This window comes from Primulina tabacum, chromosome 10 (assembly GCF_025594145.1).
Source record: "Primulina tabacum isolate GXHZ01 chromosome 10, ASM2559414v2, whole genome shotgun sequence".
Classification (NCBI taxonomy): domain Eukaryota; kingdom Viridiplantae; phylum Streptophyta; class Magnoliopsida; order Lamiales; family Gesneriaceae; genus Primulina; species Primulina tabacum.
This window is the reverse complement of record NC_134559.1, coordinates 39,499,670-39,519,902: the sequence shown is the minus strand read 5'-3', so window position 1 is coordinate 39,519,902 and position 20,233 is coordinate 39,499,670. Positions and strand designations below refer to the sequence as shown.

Sequence of the window (20,233 nt, the reverse complement as noted above, 5' to 3'; positions counted from 1 at the left end):
TGAGCCGAAAATCGTCTGTCAAAAAGTAAGCGAAAGTAGAAAAACACGAAAAGAGGTGCAACACGAGAACTTCCAGGGGGTCACCCATCATAGTACTGGTCTCGCCCAAGCACGCTTAACTTCGGAGTTCTGACTGGATCCGGTGCATTAGTGCTGGCATGATCGCACTAGACATTGAGTGGGATGTTTATTCTTATATCCCTCGAGTACGTGTGGAGCGGACGGCGATGGACAACACGCGGCACTACTCTCGCCCAATCAGAACCATGAATTTAAGCGTTCTGACGCGATGACAGAGCTAGGATGGGTGACCTCCCTTGGAAGTCCTTGTGTCGCGACCGTTTACATAATTATAGCTAAAACAGTCGAAATAATTGTTTTTAATGATTTAACCGTCTCCGGAGTCATCTGCGACATAACCTTCTGCACCGAACCGGCTCACGACAACAAAAATCGCTAAATGTTCACAGAAAATAGAAAAAAATAAGAAGAAAAAAATAGCGAATGTAAAGCTATTATTATGCCTGGGATACGATAAAATGGAACCGGAATCGAATTTCGGACTTCCTAAACGGATTTCTTGAGGAAACAGAAGCTTAACAGAAGCGGAAAATCGCAAACTAGAGTGTCTTAGAGAAAGAATTCGGTTAAAATCTCGCCAGCTCATTCCGGAGTAATGAGTCTCGTTCGTTTGCCCGTTTACAACCAAATTAGCCTACTATTTTTTTCAAATCCGGCAGTGCCCAAGCTACGTTGATTTCACATGTCTTATCTGATCCCGATCGTGATTCAGATGATTTGAGCCGAAAATCATCTGTCAACAAGTAATCAAAAATAGAAAAACACGAAAAGGGGTGCAATACGAGAACTTCCTAGGGGGTCACCCATCCTAGTACTGCTCTCGCCCAAGCACGCTTAACTTCGGAGTTCTGATGGGATCCGGTGCATTAGTGCTGGTATGATCGCACCCGACATTGAGTGGGATGTTTATTCTTATATCCCTCGAGTACGTGTGGAGCTGGCGGCGATGGACAACACGCGGCACTGCTCTCGCCCAATCAGAACCATGAATTTAAGCATTCTGGCGCGATGACAGAGCTAGGATGGGTGACCTACCTTGGAAGTCCTTGTGTCGCGACCGTTTACATAATTATAGCTAAAACAATCGAAATAATTGTTTTTAATGAGTTAACCGTCTCCGGAGTCATCCGCGTCATACCCTTCTGCACCGAACCGGCTCACGACAACAAAAATCGCTAAATGTTCACAGAAAATAGAAAAAAATAAGAAGAAGAAATAGCGAATGTAAAGCTATTATTATACATGGGATACGATAAAATGGCACCGGAATCGAATTTCGGACTTCCTAAACGGATTTCTCGAGGAAACAGAAGCTTAACAGAAACGGAAAATCGCAAATTAGAGTGTCTTAGGGAAAGAATTTGGCTAAAATATCGTCAGCTCATTGCGGAGTAATGAGTCTCGTTCGTTTGCCCGTTTACAATCAAATTAGCCTGCAATTTTGTCCAAATCCGGCAGTGTCCGTGCTACGTCGTTTTCACATGTCTTATCTGGTCCCGATCGAGATTCAGATGATTTGAGCCGAAAATCGTCTGTCAACAAGTAATCAAAAATAGAAAGGGGTGCAACACGAGGACTTCCAAGGGGGTCACCCATCCTAGTACTGCTCTTGACCAAGCACGCTTAACTTCGGAGTTTTGATAGGATCAGGTGCATAAGTGCAGGTATGATCACACACGACATTGAGTGGGATGTTTATTTTTATATCCCTCGAGTACGTGTGGAGCGGGCGGTGATGGAAAACACGCGGCTCTACTCTCGCCTAATCAGAACCATGAAGTTAAGCGTTCTGGCGCGATGGTAGAGCGAGGATGGGTGACCTCCCTGGCAGCCCACGTGTCGCGACCGTTTACGTAAATTATGGGTAAAACAATCGAAATAATTGTTTTTAATGAGTTAACCGTCTCCGGAGTAATTTGCGTTATACTATTCTGCACAGAACCGGCTCACGACAAAAAAAATTGCTAAATGTTCCCAGAAAAGAGAAAAAAAAATAAGAAGAAGAAAATAGTGAATGTAAAGCTATTATTATGCGTGAGATACAATAAAATGGAACCGAAATCGAATTTCGAACTTTCTAAGCGGATTTCTCGAGGAAACGAAAGCTTCACAGAAGCGGAAAATCGCAAATTAGAGGGTCCTAGAGAAGGAATTCGCCTAAATCTCGCCAGCTTCTTGTGGAGTAATGAGTCTCGTTCGTTTGCCAGTTTACAATCAAATTAGGCTACAATTTTGTCCATATCCGGCAGTGCTTGTGCTACGTTGATTTCACATGTCTTATCTAATCCTGATCGAGATTCAGATTATTTGAGCCGAAAATCGTCTGTCAACAAGTAATCAAAAATAGAAAAACACGAAAAGGGGTGTAACACGAGGACTTCCCAGGGGTTCACCCATCATAGTACTAGCTCTCGCCCAAGCACGCTTAACTTAGGAGTTCTGATAGGAACCGGTGCATAAGTGCAGGTATGATCGCACCCGATATTGAGTGGGATGTTTATTCTTATATCCCTCGAGTACGTGTGGAGTTGGCGGTGATGGACAACACGCGGCACTGCTCTCGCCCAATCAGAACCATGAAGTTAAGCGTTCTGGCGCGATGGCAGAGCTAGGATGGGTGACCTTTCTTGGAAGTCCTCGTGCCGTGACCGTTTACGTAAATTATGGATAAAACAGTCAAAATAATTGTTTTTAATGAGTTAACCGTCACCGCAGTAATATGCGTCATACCCTTCCGCACAGAACCGGCTCACGACGACAAAAATCGCTAAATGTTCCCAAAAAATAGAAAAAAAAATAAGAAAAAGAAAATAGCGAATGTAAAGCTATTATTATGCCTCGGATACGATAAAATGGAACCAGAATCGAATTTAGAACTTCCTAAGCAAATTTCTTGAGGAAACGGAACCTTAACAGAAGCGGAAAATCACAAATTAGAGAGTCTTAGAGAAGGAATTCGGCTAAAATCTCGCCAGCTCATTGCGGAGTAATGAGTCTCGTTCGTTTGACCGTTAACAATCAAATTAGGCTACAATTTTGTCCAAATCCGGCAGTGTCCGAGCTACGTTGATTTCACATTTCTTATCTGGTCTCGATCAAGATTCAGATGATTTGAGCCGAAAATCGTCTGTCAACAAGTAATCAAAAATAGAAAAACACGAAAAGGGGTGCAACACGAGAACTTCCCAGGGGGTCACCCATCCTAGTAATGCTCTCGTCCAAGCACGCTTAACTTCGGAGTTCTGATTTCGGTGCATTAGTGCTGGTATGATCGCACCCGACATTGAGTGGGATGTTTATTCTTATATCCCTCGAGTACGTGTGGAGATGGCGGCGATGGACAACAGGCGGCACTGCTCTCGCCCAATCAGAACCATGAATTTAAGCGTTCTGGCGCGATGACAGAGCTAGGATGGGTGACCTCCCTTGGAAGTCCTTGTGTCGCGACCGTTTACATAATTATAGCTAAAACAGTCGAAATAATTGTTTTTAATATGTTAACCGTCTCCGAAGTCATCTGCGTCATACCCTTCTGCACCGAACCGGCTCACTACAACAAAAATCGCTAAATGTTCAAAGAAAATAGAAAAAAAATAAGAAGAAGAAAATAGCGAATGTAAAGCTATTATTATACATGGGATACGATAAAATGGAACCGGAATCGAATTTCGGACTTCCTAAACGGATTTCTCGAGGCAACCGAAGCTTAACAGAAACGGAAAATCGCAAATTAGAGTGTCTTAGGGAAAGAATTCGGCTAAAATCTCGCCAGCTCATTGCGGAGTAATGAGTCTCGTTCGTTTGCCCATTTACAATCAAATTAGCCTGCAATTTTGTCCAAATCCGGCAGTGTCCGAGCTACGTTGTTTTCACATGTCTTATCTGGTCCCGATCGAGATTCAGATGATTTGAGCCGAAAATCGTCTGTCAACAAGTAATCAAAAATAGAAAGGGGTGCAACACGTGGACTTCCAAGGGGGTCACCCATCCTAGTACTGCTCTTGACCAAGCACGCTTAACTTCGGAGTTTTGATGGGATCCGGTGCATAAGTGCAGGTATGATCACACCCGACATTGAGTGGGATGTTTATTCTTATATCCCTCGAGTACGTGTGGAGCGGACGGTGATGGAAAACACGCGGCTCTACTCTTGCCTAATCAGAACCATGAAGTTAAGCGTTCTGGCGCGATGACAGAGCGAGGATGGGTGACCTCCCTGGCAGCCCACGTGTCGCGACTGTTTACGTAAATTATGGCTAAAACAATCGAAATAATTATTTTTAATGAGTTAACCGTCTCCGGAGTAATTTGCGTTATACTATTCTGCACAGAACCGCCTCACGACAAAAAAAATTGCTAAATGTTCCCAGAAAAGAGAAAAAAAAATAAGAAGAAGAAAATAGTGAATGTAAAGCTATTATTATGCGTGAGATACAATAAAATGGAACCGAAATCGAATTTCGAACTTCCTAAGCGGATTTCTCGAGGAAACGAAAGCTTAACAGAAGGGGAAAATCGCAAATTAGAGGGTCCTAGAGAAGGAATTCGGCTAAAATCTCGCCAGCTTCTTGTTGAGTAATGAGTCTCGTTCGTTTGCCCGTTTACAATCAAATTAGGCTACAATTTTGTCCAAATCCGGCAGTGCTTGAGCTATGTTGATTTCACATGTCTTATCTAATCCTGATCGAGATTCAGATTATTTGAGCCGAAAATCGTCTGTCAACAAGTAATCAAAAATAGAAAAACACGAAAAGGGGTGTAACACGAGGACTTCCCATGGGTTCACCCATCATAGTACTGGTGCATAAGTTCAGGTATGATCGCACCCGATATTGAGTGGAATGTTTATTCTTATATCCCTCGAGTACGTGTGGAGCGGGCGGCGATGGACAACACGCGGCACTGCTCTCTCCCAATCAGAACCATGAAGTTAAGCGTTCTGGCGCGATGGCAGAGCTAGGATGGGTGACCTCCCTTGGAAGTCCTCGTGCCGTGACCGTTTACGTAAATTATGGATAAAACAGTCAAAATAATTGTTTTTAATGAGTTAACCATCACCGCAGTAATATGCGTCATACCCTTCCGCACAGAACCGGCTCACGACGACAAAAATCGCTAAATGTTCCCAAAAAAGAGAAAAAAAATAAGAAAAAGAAAATAGCGAATGTAAAGCTATTATTATGCCTGGGATACGATAAAATGGAACCGGAATCGAATTTAGAACTTCCTAAGCGGATTTCTTGAGTAAACGGAAGCTTAACAGAAACGAAAAATCACAAATTAGAGAGTCTTAGAGAAGGAATTCGGCTAAAATCTCGCCAGCTCATTGCGGAGTAATGAGTCTCGTTCGTTTGACCGTTAACAATCAAATTAGGCTACAATTTTGTCCAAATCCGGCAGTGTCCGAGCTACGTTGATTTCACATTTCTTATCTGGTCTCGATCAAGATTCAGATGATTTGAGCCGAAAATCGTGTGTCAACAAGTAATCAAAAATAGAAAAACACAAAAAAGGGTGTAACACGAGGACTTCCCAGGGGGACACCCATCCTAATACTGCTCTCGCCCAAGCATGCTTAACTTCAGATTTCTGATGGGATCCAGTGCATTAGTGCTGGTATGATCGCTCCCGACATTGAGTGGGATGTTTATTCTTATATCCCTCGAGTACGTGTGGCGCGGGCGGCAATGGACAACACGCAGCACTGCTCTCGCCCAATCAGAACCATGAAGTTAAGCGTTCTGGCGCTATGGCAGAGCTAGGATGGGTGACCTCCCTGGAAGTCCTCGTGTCACGACCGTTTATGTAAATTATGGATAAAACAGTTGAAATAATTGTTTTTAACGAGTTAACCGTCTTCGGAGAAATATGCGTCATACCCTTCAGCACGAAACCTGCTCAAGACAACAAAAATCGCTAAATGTTCCCAGAAAATAGAAAAGAAAATAACAAGAAGAAAATAGCGAATGTAAAGCTATTATTATGCCTGGAATACGATAAAATGGAACCGAAATCGAATTTCAGACTTCGTAAGCAGATTTCTAGAAGAAACGGAAGCTGAACAAAAGCGAAAAAACGCAAATTAGAGGGTCTTGGAGAAGGAATTCGGCTAAAATCTCGCCAGCTCATTGCGAAGTAATGAGTCTCGTTCGTTTGCCCGTTTACAATCAAATTAGGCTTCAATTTTTTCCAAATCCGGCAGTGCCCAAGCTACGTTGATTTCACATGTCTTATCTGATCACGATCGTGATTCAGATGATTTGAGCCGAAAATCATCTGTCAACAAGTAATCAAAAATAGAAAAACACGAAAAGGGGTGCAACACGAGAACTTCCAAGAGGGTCACCCATCCTAGTACTGCTCTCGTCCAAGCACGCTTAACTTCGGAGTTCTGATGGGATCCGGTGCATTAGTGCTGGTATGATCGCACCCGACATTGAGTGGGATGTTTATTCTTATATCCCTCGAGTACGTGTGGAGCTGGCGGCGATGGACAACACGCGGCACTGCTCTCGCCCAATCAGAACCATGAATTTAAGCGTTCTGGCGCGATGACAGAGCTAGGATGGGTGACCTCCCTTGGAAGTCCTTGTGTCGCGACCGTTTACATAATTATAGCTAAAACAGTCGAAATAATTGTTTTCAATGAGTTAACCGTCTCCGGAGTCATCTGCGTCATACCCTTCTGCACCGAACCGGCTCACGACAACAAAAATCGCTAAATGTTCACAGAAAATAGAAAAAAAATAAGAAGAAGAAAATAGCGAATGTAAAGCTATTATTATACATGGGATACGATAAAATGGAACCGGAATCGAATTTTGGACTTCCTAAACGGATTTCTCGAGGAAACAGAAGCTTAACAGAAACGAAAATCGCAAATTAGAGTGTCTTAGGGAAAGAATTCGGCTAAAATCTCGCCAGCTCATTGCGGAGTAATGAGTCTCGTTCGTTTGCCCGTTTACAATTAAATTAGCCTGCAATTTTGTCCAAATCCGGCAGTGTCCGAGCTACGTTGTTTTCACATGTCTTATCTGGTCCCGATCGAGATTCAGATGATTTGAGCCAAAAATCGTCTGTCAACAAGTAATCAAAAATAGAAAGGGGTGCAACACGAGGAATTCCAAGGGGTTCACCCATCCTAGTACTGCTTTTGACCAAGCACGCTTAACTTCAGAGTTTTGATGGGATTCGGTGCATAAGTGCAGGTATGATCACACCCGACATTGAGTGGGATGTTTATTCTTATATCCCTCGAGTACGTGCGGGCGGTGATAGAAAACACTCGGCTCTACTCTCGCCTAATCAGAACCATGAAGTTAAGCGTTCTGGCGCGATGGCAGAGCGAGGATGGGTGACCTCCCTGGCAGCCCACGTGTCGCGACCGTTTACGTAAATTATGGCTAAAACAATCGAAATAATTGTTTTTAATGAGTTAACCGTCTCCGGAGTAATTTGCGTTATACCATTCTGCACAGAACCGGCTCACGACAAAAAAAATTGCTAAATGTTCCCAGAAAAGAGAAAAAAAAATAAGAAGAAGAAAATAGTGAATGTAAAGCTATTATTATGCGTGAGATACAATAAAATGGAACCGAAATAGAATTTTGAACTTCCTAAGCGGATTTCTCGAGGAAACGAAAGCTTAACAAAAGCGGAAAATCGCAAATTAGAGGGTCCTAGAGAAGGAATTCGGCTAAAATCTCGCCAGCTTCTTGTGGAGTAATGAGTCTTGTTCGTTTGCCCGTTTACAATCAAATTAGGCTACAATTTTGTCCAAATCCGGTAGTGCTTGAGCTAAGTTGATTTCACATGTCTTATCTAATCCTAATCGAGATTCAGATTATTTAAGCCGAAAATCTTCTGTCAACAAGTAATCAAAAATAGAAAAACACGTAGAGGGGTGCAACACGAGGACTTCCCAGGGGATCACCCATCCTAGTGCTGCTCTCGGCAAAGCACGCTTAACTTCGGAGTTTTGATGGGATCCGGTGCATTAGTGCTGGTATGATCGCACCCGACATTGAGTGGGATTTTTATTCTTATATCCCTCGAGTACGTGTGGAGTAGGCGGCGATGGACAACACGCGGCACTGCTCTCGCCCAATCAGAACCATGAAGTTAAGCGTTCTGGCGCGATGGCAGAGCTAGGATGGGTGACCTCCCTAGTAAGTCCTCGTTGCACGACCGTATACGTAAATTATGGATAAAGCAGTTGAAATAATTTTTTTTAACGAGTTAGCCATCTCCGGAGTAATATGCGTCATACCCTTCCGCACGAAACCTGCTCAAGACAACAAAAATCGCTAAATGTTCCCAGAAAATAGAAAAAAATAAGAAAAAGCAAATAGCGAATGTAAAGCTATTATTATGCCTGAATACGATAAAATGGAACCGGAATCGAATTTCGGACTTCCTAAGCGGATTTTTCGAGGAAACGGAAGCTTAACAGAAGCGGAAAATCGCAAATTAAGAGGTCTTAGAGAAGGAATTCGGCTAAAATCTCGCCAGCTCATTGCGGAGTAATGAGTCACGTTCGTTTGCCCGTTTCAATCAAATTAGGTTTCAATTTTGTCCAAATCCGGCAGTGTCCGAGCTACGTTGCTTTCACATGTCTTATCTGGTCCCAATCGAGATTCAGATGATTTGAGTCGAAAATAGTCTGTCAACAAGTAATCAAAAATAGAAAAACACGAAAAGGGGTGCAACACGCACTGTAACGTCTCACTCATTTTTAAAATTCCACTGGACATTTTTTTTAAATAAAAGCTCGCATTTTCGAAATAACATTTAAAATAATCGTAATAATTTGACAGTAAAAAAATAACCAAACTCATCTACAATCATACGAAAACATAAACTAATAAAAATCTTAAAATCATCAACGTGTGAAAATATTCATTTCCTCCTAATCTCATAAATCGTAATGCGGAAAACATGTGGTCCTCGGGTCGTGTCATCGCACTAGGTCTGCCTACTCAGAGTTCGGCACCTATAGTCTCCTCAACATTTAGCTCACCTGCATCACACATGCCTAGTGAGTCTAAAGAATCAACACACCTATACCAGGAATAACAAGTACATATACATAGCACACAGTAGTGAAAAATAACATACTCAACATATCTTTCATGAACTTAAAAGCATAACATAAACGTGTATTGTAAAATCATAATGCCAACATACCTTTCATAAACTTTAAAACATGATATAAACATGTCGTATCAAATCATATCGTATTAAATCATGTCATCATAAACTTAAACATTTTCTTTTTAACTGAATTCAGTTTATTAGTTGTGACTTTCGTATCAGCTCTATCTTATCAGCTCTATCGATGGATCCATCTATAAAACCGTGGTACCCGGCGGCGGGGACATCAGCGACAGCATTACCCGTCCACTGAGCCTTGGCCTCAGCTCATCATATCTCATATCATGTCAATGGAAATACGATCGTCGGGCTCCCTCTGGGGCCTTCTCCCGTAAACGGGCTCCCTCTAGGGCCTTTTCCCTCACGATATCTCCAATCCTATCATCGTATACATATACATCGTCAGTCACAACCAACTCCCATCCTTCAAAAACATCATGATATTCACCACTTAATAAAAACATGCATATACGTAATTTTCCTTTAAACCAAGAATGCAACGTATATTTTCATAAATATTAAAAATCGTGATCATGATGCATAAAACTTTAAAATATAGTAAATTTGTGCTCATGGCGCTGCCAGGACCAACATCTAACCCCGGGTGCAAAATGACCATTTTGCCCCTAGAAACCCAAAAATTACCATTTTGCCCTTAGACGTATGACATTTTCTTAATTCCATTTAATCTAACATGTCCCAAATAATTATTTAAGCCTACAAAAATTTTCCCATATTTTTATTTGGCTTAAATCGATGAATTTTAAATTAATTTTTAAACATAACATATTAACGCGCTTTAATCCCGAATTAAACCAAACCTTAGCATAAAATTCCCAAATTAAAAACTTAGATTTCTTATAATAATTTGACTTTAAATATAATTTTTCATAATTTAATTAAGCTTAAATCTAGCGTTTCAATTAATTCTGTAATTAACGTTTCGTGTTGCGACTAAATCCCGGATAAATCCAAAACTCATTATTTTGATCCTAAAGCTTACCAAATTCCTTAAAATATCCCAAAACATATTTAAAAGCATCCCTAGACGTAAACTCGAGCCCATTTTATAACTTAACCGAATTGTTTTAAAACTTGGACCGGTGTCCCGGTTTTAAGCCGAATCGACTCGAAACTTAACCGTATTTTTCCCAACTTTTTACCACACCTAATAAACACTTAAAAGGCCTTATAAACATCCAGACCCGTCGCTTAAACCATTCGATCAGGCCTTACAAGATGCTGGAAATCAGCCTCTTCCCCTTTCGCCTACCCTACTACACTACCTCCCTATTCTCGCGTCTTAGCCCAACACCGATGGAACCAGGCACGTATCAGCCTTTCCTAGACCACCATAGGGCTCCCTGAACCTACTGCACCCACGCCATCAGCCTCATGCATCAGGCGTAGATCACCCTATCGCTACACTCCCCACAACACCAATCGAACCCAACTCGTCCAACTCTTCCCTTGCGGCTTCTAGGACAAGACCAGCAGCGTTCGTGCATTTCCAGACCATGGTTAAGACCCACCAGAGTCTATTCAAGGTCTAGAGTCGCCCTTGCACCACCAGACTTCACCTACCCACCGATCTAGACAAAGAAAACGAGAAACCCCAAGCCGCTACACATCTCGGCCTTCACTCCAAACCTACCGAACCTTACACCAGCCTCATGACTCCACTAACCTGCTCTAAACAGTCCCTTAGCATCAAAAAAAAAACGGCAGCCTCCTTGCACAATTCAAGAAAATGTGAGACTTGAAACAAAAAGAATGCAATAAACACAAGAAAATCAAAGATCTTCCATAGACAAGCTTGGATCGATACTTTTCATGCATGAACACCAAACTCAGTATATAAAACGTGTATGATGCAGAAGAATGATATAGAGCGTGCCTGGTGAAAATATTTCGCAAGAAAACCGAAGAACGAGCGTCGGGAATCAAGTCGGAGAATTTTCTTACGCCTTGAATGGAAATGGCCGTGCTTTCAGCTGCTGGGATTTCTATGAAAATGTTGAGATGGGATTGAGGGTGTCGGCTGATTGGGAAGGGTAATGTTAGGTGTAGTGGGTCCTTAGGGATTTATTATGTAGTTAATTAAAATATAATAGGCCATAAGTTGTTAATTAAAGATTTAAAAAGGATTTTAAGCCCAACAAGCTTAAAAGTAGTCTCATTAAGTCCAAACACACTCCCGAAAAATATTTCGTGGTGTAAATTTTTTTAAAATATTAGCCGAACCCTCAAAAAATCCCCCGATTCGATAAAATTTGCTTACCGGGTAAAAATAAAATTCTGCGGATAAAAATACCAAATAAATCTCAATTCTTGAAAAATACCTTTAAAACATCTTATATTAATTAATAGAACTTAATCGTGTAATAAAAATAATTTTTTGAAAATTCTCCGGTCTCTGATCCTCGTTCGAGAGCGAAATGCAACTTAAAAACCTTAATGCATGAACTTATAAAATGTATGGAATAAATTCTACCATGCATGAATTATGCATAAAATGCATAAAAATAATTAAACACAATTTAATAAAATAAAAATAAATTTTATGCTTTAAAAGAATTTAATGAAATACCAAAGAATTTAATAATTTGCATGCATGTGGTTTACGTGGACTTTCCGATTTTCGGGACGTTACAATCTTCCCCCCTTAAATTGAATTTCGTCCGCGAAATTCGCTTATCCTTGATAATCACAAAGTTTAGACTCTTAATTCTATAACCTCAATATTCCATGTTTCCGCTGCGCTACTGTAATAAAATAATAAATCTTAGGATGTACTTATGTCTCCTCAATCCTAATTATTTTGCCTATTGAAATCCTTATTTGCGAATTGCAACCTAGAACGACTTATTGCGACTTAGTTCTATTCTACTCATGCCTCAAATTCCGACTTTTCTCAAACTTCCCAATATTAGAAATGGCAGTTCGAATTTTATTTCGTCTTACTTTTCTTATACTATACCCGTAATGTTCATCAACTTATTACATTATCATTTATGCAACTTAAGAAATTTTAACACCAAGATTTTACTGATCGACTTATATCTTCGGTGATACACTTAAAAGTTAAACCTTATCTAAAGCCCATAATGATATTCGCCTAAGATCCTTGAATCGAATCTTTATCTTATAGCACCAAACTTACGTAACTTAATTATTTACAAGTACATCCAAATATTAAATTGTTGCAAATCTTTAATTCGAGTAGCGTTAATCCATAAAACTATCGAACTTCTACCTAATTAATAAAACACTTCTATCATCAATCACATGCTTAAACTATTTTCTTCCCAATTACAATTTAGTTGAGGCTTAAGGCCCTTGGACTTTCCTCGTTGAAATGAATGTTGCATTCTTACGTATTCTCAATGCTTCATACATACTAGCGTATAAAACTTATTAAGTCATCCCATGGGAGCCTTAGACTAACTCTAATAAATCAACTTCACTTATACTCCATAGAGTTCTAGAATCCCCATATCAAGCTTTTTAGATTTCTCACTCGATAAAAATCTTAATATTCATTAATTGATAACTTATGTTGAACACAACTATTCTTTTATTATTATTATTATTATTTTTTCACCCAAAATTTTCGTATGAACACGTATTCCATAAACTTAAAATTCAAGCTTACGCGACCCAAATAGTATTAGATAACATAATTCCAACACACATATTCACTTATTCTCAAGTTTCTTAATAACTTACCAAAAATTCCTCAAGACGAGGTGTGTACCTCAATTCTTACATGCATCTATCGAGTAACCTAACCATCAAACATACCCAACTTTCTAGAAAAATTAAATTCCAACAAAGATATAATTTTAACTCTTAAGATCATGATTAAAACTTATGCTACATCAAACCTTAAGTCCTCAAAAATAAGTTAACTTAATGTCTAATATTGTAACTTGACTAAATGATCACTTTACCTTAAATTGTTATTACTCTAAATTCTTAATTTTTTTCCATTGTCTTATTCCATTAACATTTAGATTTTCAAGCCCAATATTGAATCATCCTACAATGCCCTTGATTGTCATTCCTTATTACATTATAACCCAGATTATAACCAAGTTCTAATTATCTCTTCAAGCTCAAATAACCGAAAAGTCTTATCATTTAAACCATTCAATTCTCACTTACTGCTAAACAAATCCCTAAATTTCTTAAAAATTTCAAAATTAGTTCTTACTTTCCTCGAATATTATCCGAATTTGTTCTTAATCTCGAGAATCCAAAAATTACCCATAAGTTCTTGGCGTTCCTAATCCCATTTTATAGGTTTCTCGTAACATAAAATTCAATAATCTTAACTTTATTAGACCCAAGATCAATTCTCATAACCTCGAAAATTACTGATTTTACCCAAGTGTTCCTCAAAAGTTCGAATTTTAATCCTCAAAATTTCAAAATTTACAATTTGGTCTTTAAAATTGTCAAAGATTACAATTTTGGCTTTATAACTCCTCGAAATTTGCATTTTTTTTCCATAAAATTTTCGACTTGGCCTCATTAAACCTTAAAATTCTCAAAACTAAAAATTTAATCCCAAAGTTTGGTAAATTCGAAATAGTCCCTTAGAATTTTATTGTTGCACTCAGGTCCTCAATTATTGGCTATTACAATTAGGTCCTTTAAATTCTCAATCAATTCAATTAATCCTTAGGTCCCATTAGGTAGAGCATGCATCCTAAATAAATTCTACGTTTTTATACTTACAAAGATCGTCGTAGTTTTCGAATCATTAATCCTTGTATGGATTCATCAAAAATTAATTCAACTAGCAACCACGAACTATCAATAATTTCTTAGAAATTCTACAAGTCCCAAAAGCATTCATAACTTTCAAGATTAACTTATTACCCCAAAGAGTAGAACATCAGTACTTCTAACCTAAAAATCGGTATAATCAAATCATTATCCACTTCTCCTAAAGACAATATTCGAATTCTTAGACACGTCCAATTCCAAACGTAACCAACATGCAGTTTATCTAGTTTTTAAAACAGTAAATCCTTAAATCATAAAAGCAGTTAACATATACCATAATCATCATAAAGCGTAAATCATGTTAACATGCAGGTGATATGAGTAAAACATTGAAAACATTGAAATCATAAAAGCTTCGAGACTTGAGGCTTGAAGACTGAGCTGCAGAAACTGGCGGTGGCACAACCCTATACATGGCCCTTCCTCTGATACCAACTGTAACGTCTCACTCATTTTTAAAATTCTACAGGACATTTTTTTTAAATAAAAGCTCGCATTTTCGAAATAACATTTAAAATAATCGTAATAATTTGACAGTAAAAAAATAACCAAACTCATCTACAATCATACGAAAACATAAACTAATAAAAATCTTAAAATCATCAACGTGTGAAAATATTCATTTCCTCTCAATCTCATAAATCGTAATGCGGAAAACATGTGGTCCTCGGGTCGTGTCATCGCACCAGGTCTGCCTACTCAGAGTTCGGCACCTATAGTCTCCTCAACATTAGCTCACCTGCATCACACACGCCTAGTGAGTCTAAAGAATCAACACACCTATACCAGGAATAACAAGTAACATATACATAGCACACAGTAGTGAAAAATAACATACTCAACATATCTTTCATGAACTTAAAGCATAACATAAACGTGTATTGTAAAATCATAATGCCAACATACCTTTCATAAACTTTAAAACATGAATATAAACATGTCGTATCAAATCATATCGTATAAATCATGTCATCATAAACTTAAACATTTTCTTTTATAACTGAATTCAGTTCATTAGTTGTGACTTTCGTATCAGCTCTATCGTATCAGCTCTATCGATGGATCCATCTATAAAACCGTGGTACCCGGCGGCGGGGACATCAGCGACAGCATTACCCGTCCACTGAGCCTTGGCCTCAGCTCATCATATCTCATATCATGTCAATGGAAATACGATCGTCGGGCTCCCTCTGGGGCCTTCTCCCGTAAACGGGCTCCCTCTAGGGCCTTTTCCCTCACGATATCTCCAATCCTATCATCGTATACATATACATCGTCAGTCACAACCAACTCCCATCCTTCAAAAACATCATGATATTCACCACTTAATAAAACATGCATATACGTAATTTTTCCTTTAAACCAATCATGCAACGTATATTTTCATAAAATCTTAAAAAATCGTGATCATGATGCATAAAACTTTAAAATATAGTAAATTTGTGCTCATGGCGCTGCCAGGACCAACATCTAACCCCGGATGCAAAATGACCATTTTGCCCCTAGAAACCCAAAAATTACCATTTTGTCCTTAGACGTAAAATTTCACGTTTTTGACATTTTCTTAATTCCATTGACTCTAACATGTCCTCAAATAATTATTTAAGCCTACAAAAATTTTCCCATATTTTTATTTGGCTTAAATCGATGAATTTTAAATTAATTTTTAAACATAACATATTAACGCGCTTTAATCCCGAATTAAACCAAACCTTAGCATAAAATTCCCACATTAAAAACTTAGACTTCTTATAATTATTTGACTTTAATATAATTTTTCATAATTTAATTAAGCTTAATCTAGCGTTTCAATTAATTCTGTAATTAACGTTTCGTGTTGCGACTAAATCCCGGATAAATCTAAAACTCATTATTTTGATCCGAAGCTTACCAAATTCCTTAAATATCCCAAAACATATTTAAAAGCATCCCTAGACGTAAACTCGAGCCCATTCTATAACTTAACTGAATTGTTTTAAAACTTGGACCGGTGTCCCGGTTTTAAAAGCCGAATCGACTCGAAACTTAACCGTATTTTTCCCAACTTTTTACCACACCTAATAACACTTAAAAGGCCTTATAAACATCCAGACCCGTCGCTTAAACCATTCGATCAGGCCTTACAAGATGCTGGAAATCAGCCTCTTCCCCTTTCGCCTACCCTACTAACACTACCCTCCCTATTCTCGCGTCTTAGCCCAACACCGATGGAACCAGGCACGTCTCAGCATTTCCTAGACCACCATAGGGCTCCCCTGAACCTACTGCACCCACGCCATCAGCCTCATGCATCAGGCGTAGATCACCTATCGCTACACTCCCCCACAACACCAATCGAACCCAACTCGTCCAACTCTTCCCTTGCGGCTTCTAGGACAAGACCAGCAGCGTTCGTGCATTTCCAGACCATGGTTCAGACCCACCAGATCTATTCAAGGTCTAGAGTACGCCCTTGCACCACCAGACTTCACCTACCCACCGATCTAGACAAAGAAACGAGAAACCCCAAGCCGCTACACATCTCGGCCTTCACTCAAACCTACCAAACCTTACACCAGCCTCATGACTCCACTAACCTGCTCTAAACAGTCCCTTAGCATCAACAAAACGGCAGCCCTCCTTGCACAATTCAAGAAAATGTGAGACTTGAAACAAAAAGAATGCAATAAACACAAGAAAATCAAAGATCTTCCATAGACAAGCTTGGATCGAAACTTTTCATGCATGAACACCAAACTCAGTATATAAAACGTGTATGATGCAGAAGAATGATATAGAGCGTGCCTGGTGAAAATATTTCGCAAGAAAACCGAAAGAACGAGCGTCGGGAATCAAGTCGGAGAATTTTCTTACGCCTTGAATGGAAATGGCCGTGCTTTCAGCTGCTGGGATTTCTATGAAAATGTTGAGATGGGATTGAGGGTGTCGGCTGATTGGGGAGGGTAATGTTAGGTGTAGTGGGTCCTTAGGGATTTATTATGTAGTTAATTAAAACATAATAGGCCATAAGTTGTTAATTAAAGATTTAAAAAGGATTTTAAGCCCAAAAGCTTAAAAGTAGTCTCATTAAGTCCAAACACACTCCCGAAAAATATTTCGTGGTAAAGTTTTTGAAAATATAGCCGAACCCTCAAAAATCCCCCGATTCGATAAAATTTGCTTACCGGGTAAAAATAAAATTCTGCGGATAAAAACCAATAAATCTCAATTCTTGAAAAATACCTTTAAAACATCTTATATTAATTAATAGAACTTAATCGTGTAGTAAAAATAATTTTCTTGAAAATTCTCCGGTCTCTGATCCTCGTTCGAGAGCGAAATGCAACTTAAAAACCTTAATGCATGAACTTATAAAATGTATGGAATAAATTCTACCATGCATGAATTATGCATAAAATGCATAAAAATAATTAAACACAATTTAATAAAATAAAAATACATTTTATGCTTTAAAAGAATTTAATGAAATACCAAAGAATTTAATAATTTGCATGCATGTGGTTTACGTGGACTTTCCGATTTTCGGGACGTTACAATCTTCCCCTCTTAAATTGAATTTCGTCCGCGAAATTCGCTTATCCTTGATAATCCCAAAGTTTAGACTCTTAATTCTAGAATCTCAATATTCCACGTTTCCGCTGCGCTACTGTAATAAATAATAAATCTTATGATGTACTTATGTCTCCTCAATCCTAATTATTTTGCCTATTGAAATCCTTATTTGCGAATTGCAACCTAGAACGACTTATTGCGACTTAGTTCTATTCTACTCATGCCTCAAATTCCGACTTTTCTCAAACTTCCCAATATTAGAAATGGCAGTTCGAATTTTATTGCGTCTTACTTTTCTTATATATACCCGTAATGTTCATCAACTTATTACATTATCATTTATGCAACTTAAGAAATCTTAACACCAAGATTTTACTGATCGACTTATATCTTCGGTGATACACTTAAAAGTTAAACCTTATCTCAAACCCATAATGATATTCGCCTAAGATCCTTGAATCGAATCTTTATCTTATAGCACCAAACTTACGTAACTTAATTATTTACAAGTACATCCCAAATATTAAATTGTTGCAAATCTTTAAATTCGAGTAGCGTTAATCCATAAAACTATCGAACTTCTTCTACCTAATTAATAAAACACTTCTATCATCAATCACATGCTTAAACTATTTTCTTCCCAATTACAATTTAGTTGAGGCTTAAGGCCCTTGGACTTTCCTCGTTGAAATGAATGTTGCATTCTTATATTCTCAATGCTTCATACATACTAGCGTATAAAACTTATTAAGTCATCCCATGGGAGCCTTAGACTAACTCTAATAACAACTATCACTCTATATATCATTGATAACTTATGTTGAACACAACTAATTCTTTTTTATTATTATTATTATTATTTTTTCACCCAAAATTTTCGTATGAACACGTATTCCATAAACTTAAAATTCAAGCTTACGCGACCCAAATAGTATTAGATAACATAATTCCAACAAATATTCACTTATTCTCAAGTTTCTTAATAACTTACCAAAAATTCCTCAAGACGAGGTGTCTACCTCAATTCTTACATGCATCTATCGAGTAACCTAACCATCAAACATACCCAACTTTCTAGAAAAATTAAATTCCAACAAAGATATAATTTTAACTCTTAAGATGATTAAAACTTATGCTACATCAAACCTTAAGTCCTCAAAAATAAGTTAACTTAATGTCTAATCTTGTAACTTGACTAAATGATCACTTTACCTTAAATTGTTATCACTCTAAATTCTTAATTTTTTCCATTGTCTTATTCCATTAACATTTAGATTTTCAAGCCCAATATTGAATCATCCTACAATGCCCTTGATTGTCATTCCTTATTACATTATAACCCAGATTATAACCAAGTTCTAATTATCTCTTCAAGCTCAAATAACCGAAAAGTCTTATCATTTAAACCATTCAATTCTCACTTACTGCTAAACAAATCCCTAAATTTCTTAAAAATTTCAAAATTAGTTCTTACTTTCCTCGAATATTATCCGAATTTGTTCTTAATCTCGAGAATCCAAAAATTACCCATAAGTTCTTGGCGTTCCTAATCCCATTTTATAGGTTCTCGTAACATAAAATTCAATAATCTTAACTTTATTAGACCCAAGATCAATTCTCATAACCTGAAAATTACTGATTTTACCCAAGTGTTCCTCAAAAGTTCGAATTTTAATCCTCAAAATTTCAAAATTTACAATTTGGTCCTTAAAATTGTCAAAGATTACAATTTTGGCTTTATAACTCCTCGAAATTTGCATTTTTTTTCCATAAAATTTTCGACTTGGCCTCATTAAACCTTAAAATTCTCAAAACTAAAAATTTAATCCCAAAGTTTGGTAAATTCGAAATAGTCCCTTAGAATTTTATTGTTGCACTCAGGTCCTCAATTATTGGTTTACAATTAGGTCCTTTAAATTCTCAATCAATTCAATTAAATCCTTAGGTCCCATTAGGTAGAGCATGCATCCTAAATAAATTCTACGTTTTTATACTTACAAAGATCGTCGTAGTTTTCGAATCATTAATCCTTGTATGGATTCATCAAAAATTAATTCAACTAGCAACCACGAACTATCAATAATTTCGAAATTCTACAAGTCCCAAAAGCATTCATAACTTTCAAGATTAACTTATTACCCCAAAGAGTAGAACATCAGTACTTCTAACCTAAAAATCGGTATAATCAAATCATTATCCACTTCTCCTAAAGACCAATATTCGAATTCTTAGACACGTCCAATTCCAAACGTAACCAACATGCAATTTAATCTAGTTTTTAAAACAGTAAATCCTTAAATCATAAAAGCAGTTAAACATATACCATAAATCATCATAAAGCGTAAATCATGTTAACATGCAGGTGATATGAGTAAAACATTGAAAACATTGAAATCATAAAAGCTTCGAGACTTGAGGCTTGAAGACTGAGCTGCAGAAACTGGCGGTGGCACAACCCTATACATGGCCCTTCCTCTGATACCAACTGTAACGTCTCACTCATTTTTAAAATTCTGGACATTTTTTTTAAATAAAAGCTCGCATTTTCGAAATAACATTTAAAATAATCGTAATAATTTGACAGTAAAAAATACCAAACTCATCTACAATCATACGAAAACATAAACTAATAAAAATCTTAAAATCATCACGT

The 20,233-nt window shown here is 37.9% G+C and overlaps 6 non-coding genes and 4 pseudogenes across 6 annotated transcripts; all 10 read right to left on the bottom strand.

Annotated features, from left to right (window-relative positions):
• Window positions 1-52: 52 nt before the first annotated feature.
• LOC142508526 (5S ribosomal RNA) lies at window positions 53-170 on the bottom strand. The gene has a single exon (XR_012806735.1). It is a non-coding gene; the product is annotated as a 5S ribosomal RNA (ribosomal RNA).
• Window positions 171-851: 681 nt separating this feature from the next.
• LOC142507271 (5S ribosomal RNA) lies at window positions 852-970 on the bottom strand. The gene has a single exon (XR_012805531.1). It is a non-coding gene; the product is annotated as a 5S ribosomal RNA (ribosomal RNA).
• A 670-nt stretch (window positions 971-1,640) lies between these two features.
• LOC142511247 (5S ribosomal RNA) lies at window positions 1,641-1,759 on the bottom strand (annotated as a pseudogene).
• A 682-nt stretch (window positions 1,760-2,441) lies between these two features.
• Window positions 2,442-2,561, bottom strand: LOC142511561 (5S ribosomal RNA; annotated as a pseudogene).
• Window positions 2,562-3,245: 684 nt separating this feature from the next.
• LOC142511020 (5S ribosomal RNA) lies at window positions 3,246-3,360 on the bottom strand (annotated as a pseudogene).
• Window positions 3,361-4,032: 672 nt separating this feature from the next.
• On the bottom strand, window positions 4,033-4,151 carry LOC142506941 (5S ribosomal RNA). The gene has a single exon (XR_012805212.1). It is a non-coding gene; the product is annotated as a 5S ribosomal RNA (ribosomal RNA).
• A 1,441-nt stretch (window positions 4,152-5,592) lies between these two features.
• LOC142509815 (5S ribosomal RNA) lies at window positions 5,593-5,711 on the bottom strand. The gene has a single exon (XR_012807966.1). It is a non-coding gene; the product is annotated as a 5S ribosomal RNA (ribosomal RNA).
• A 683-nt stretch (window positions 5,712-6,394) lies between these two features.
• LOC142512525 (5S ribosomal RNA) lies at window positions 6,395-6,513 on the bottom strand. The gene has a single exon (XR_012808850.1). It is a non-coding gene; the product is annotated as a 5S ribosomal RNA (ribosomal RNA).
• A 671-nt stretch (window positions 6,514-7,184) lies between these two features.
• On the bottom strand, window positions 7,185-7,303 carry LOC142512298 (5S ribosomal RNA; annotated as a pseudogene).
• Window positions 7,304-7,981: 678 nt separating this feature from the next.
• LOC142509328 (5S ribosomal RNA) lies at window positions 7,982-8,100 on the bottom strand. Its single transcript, XR_012807507.1, has one exon. It is a non-coding gene; the product is annotated as a 5S ribosomal RNA (ribosomal RNA).
• Between the last annotated feature and the right edge of the window lie 12,133 nt (window positions 8,101-20,233).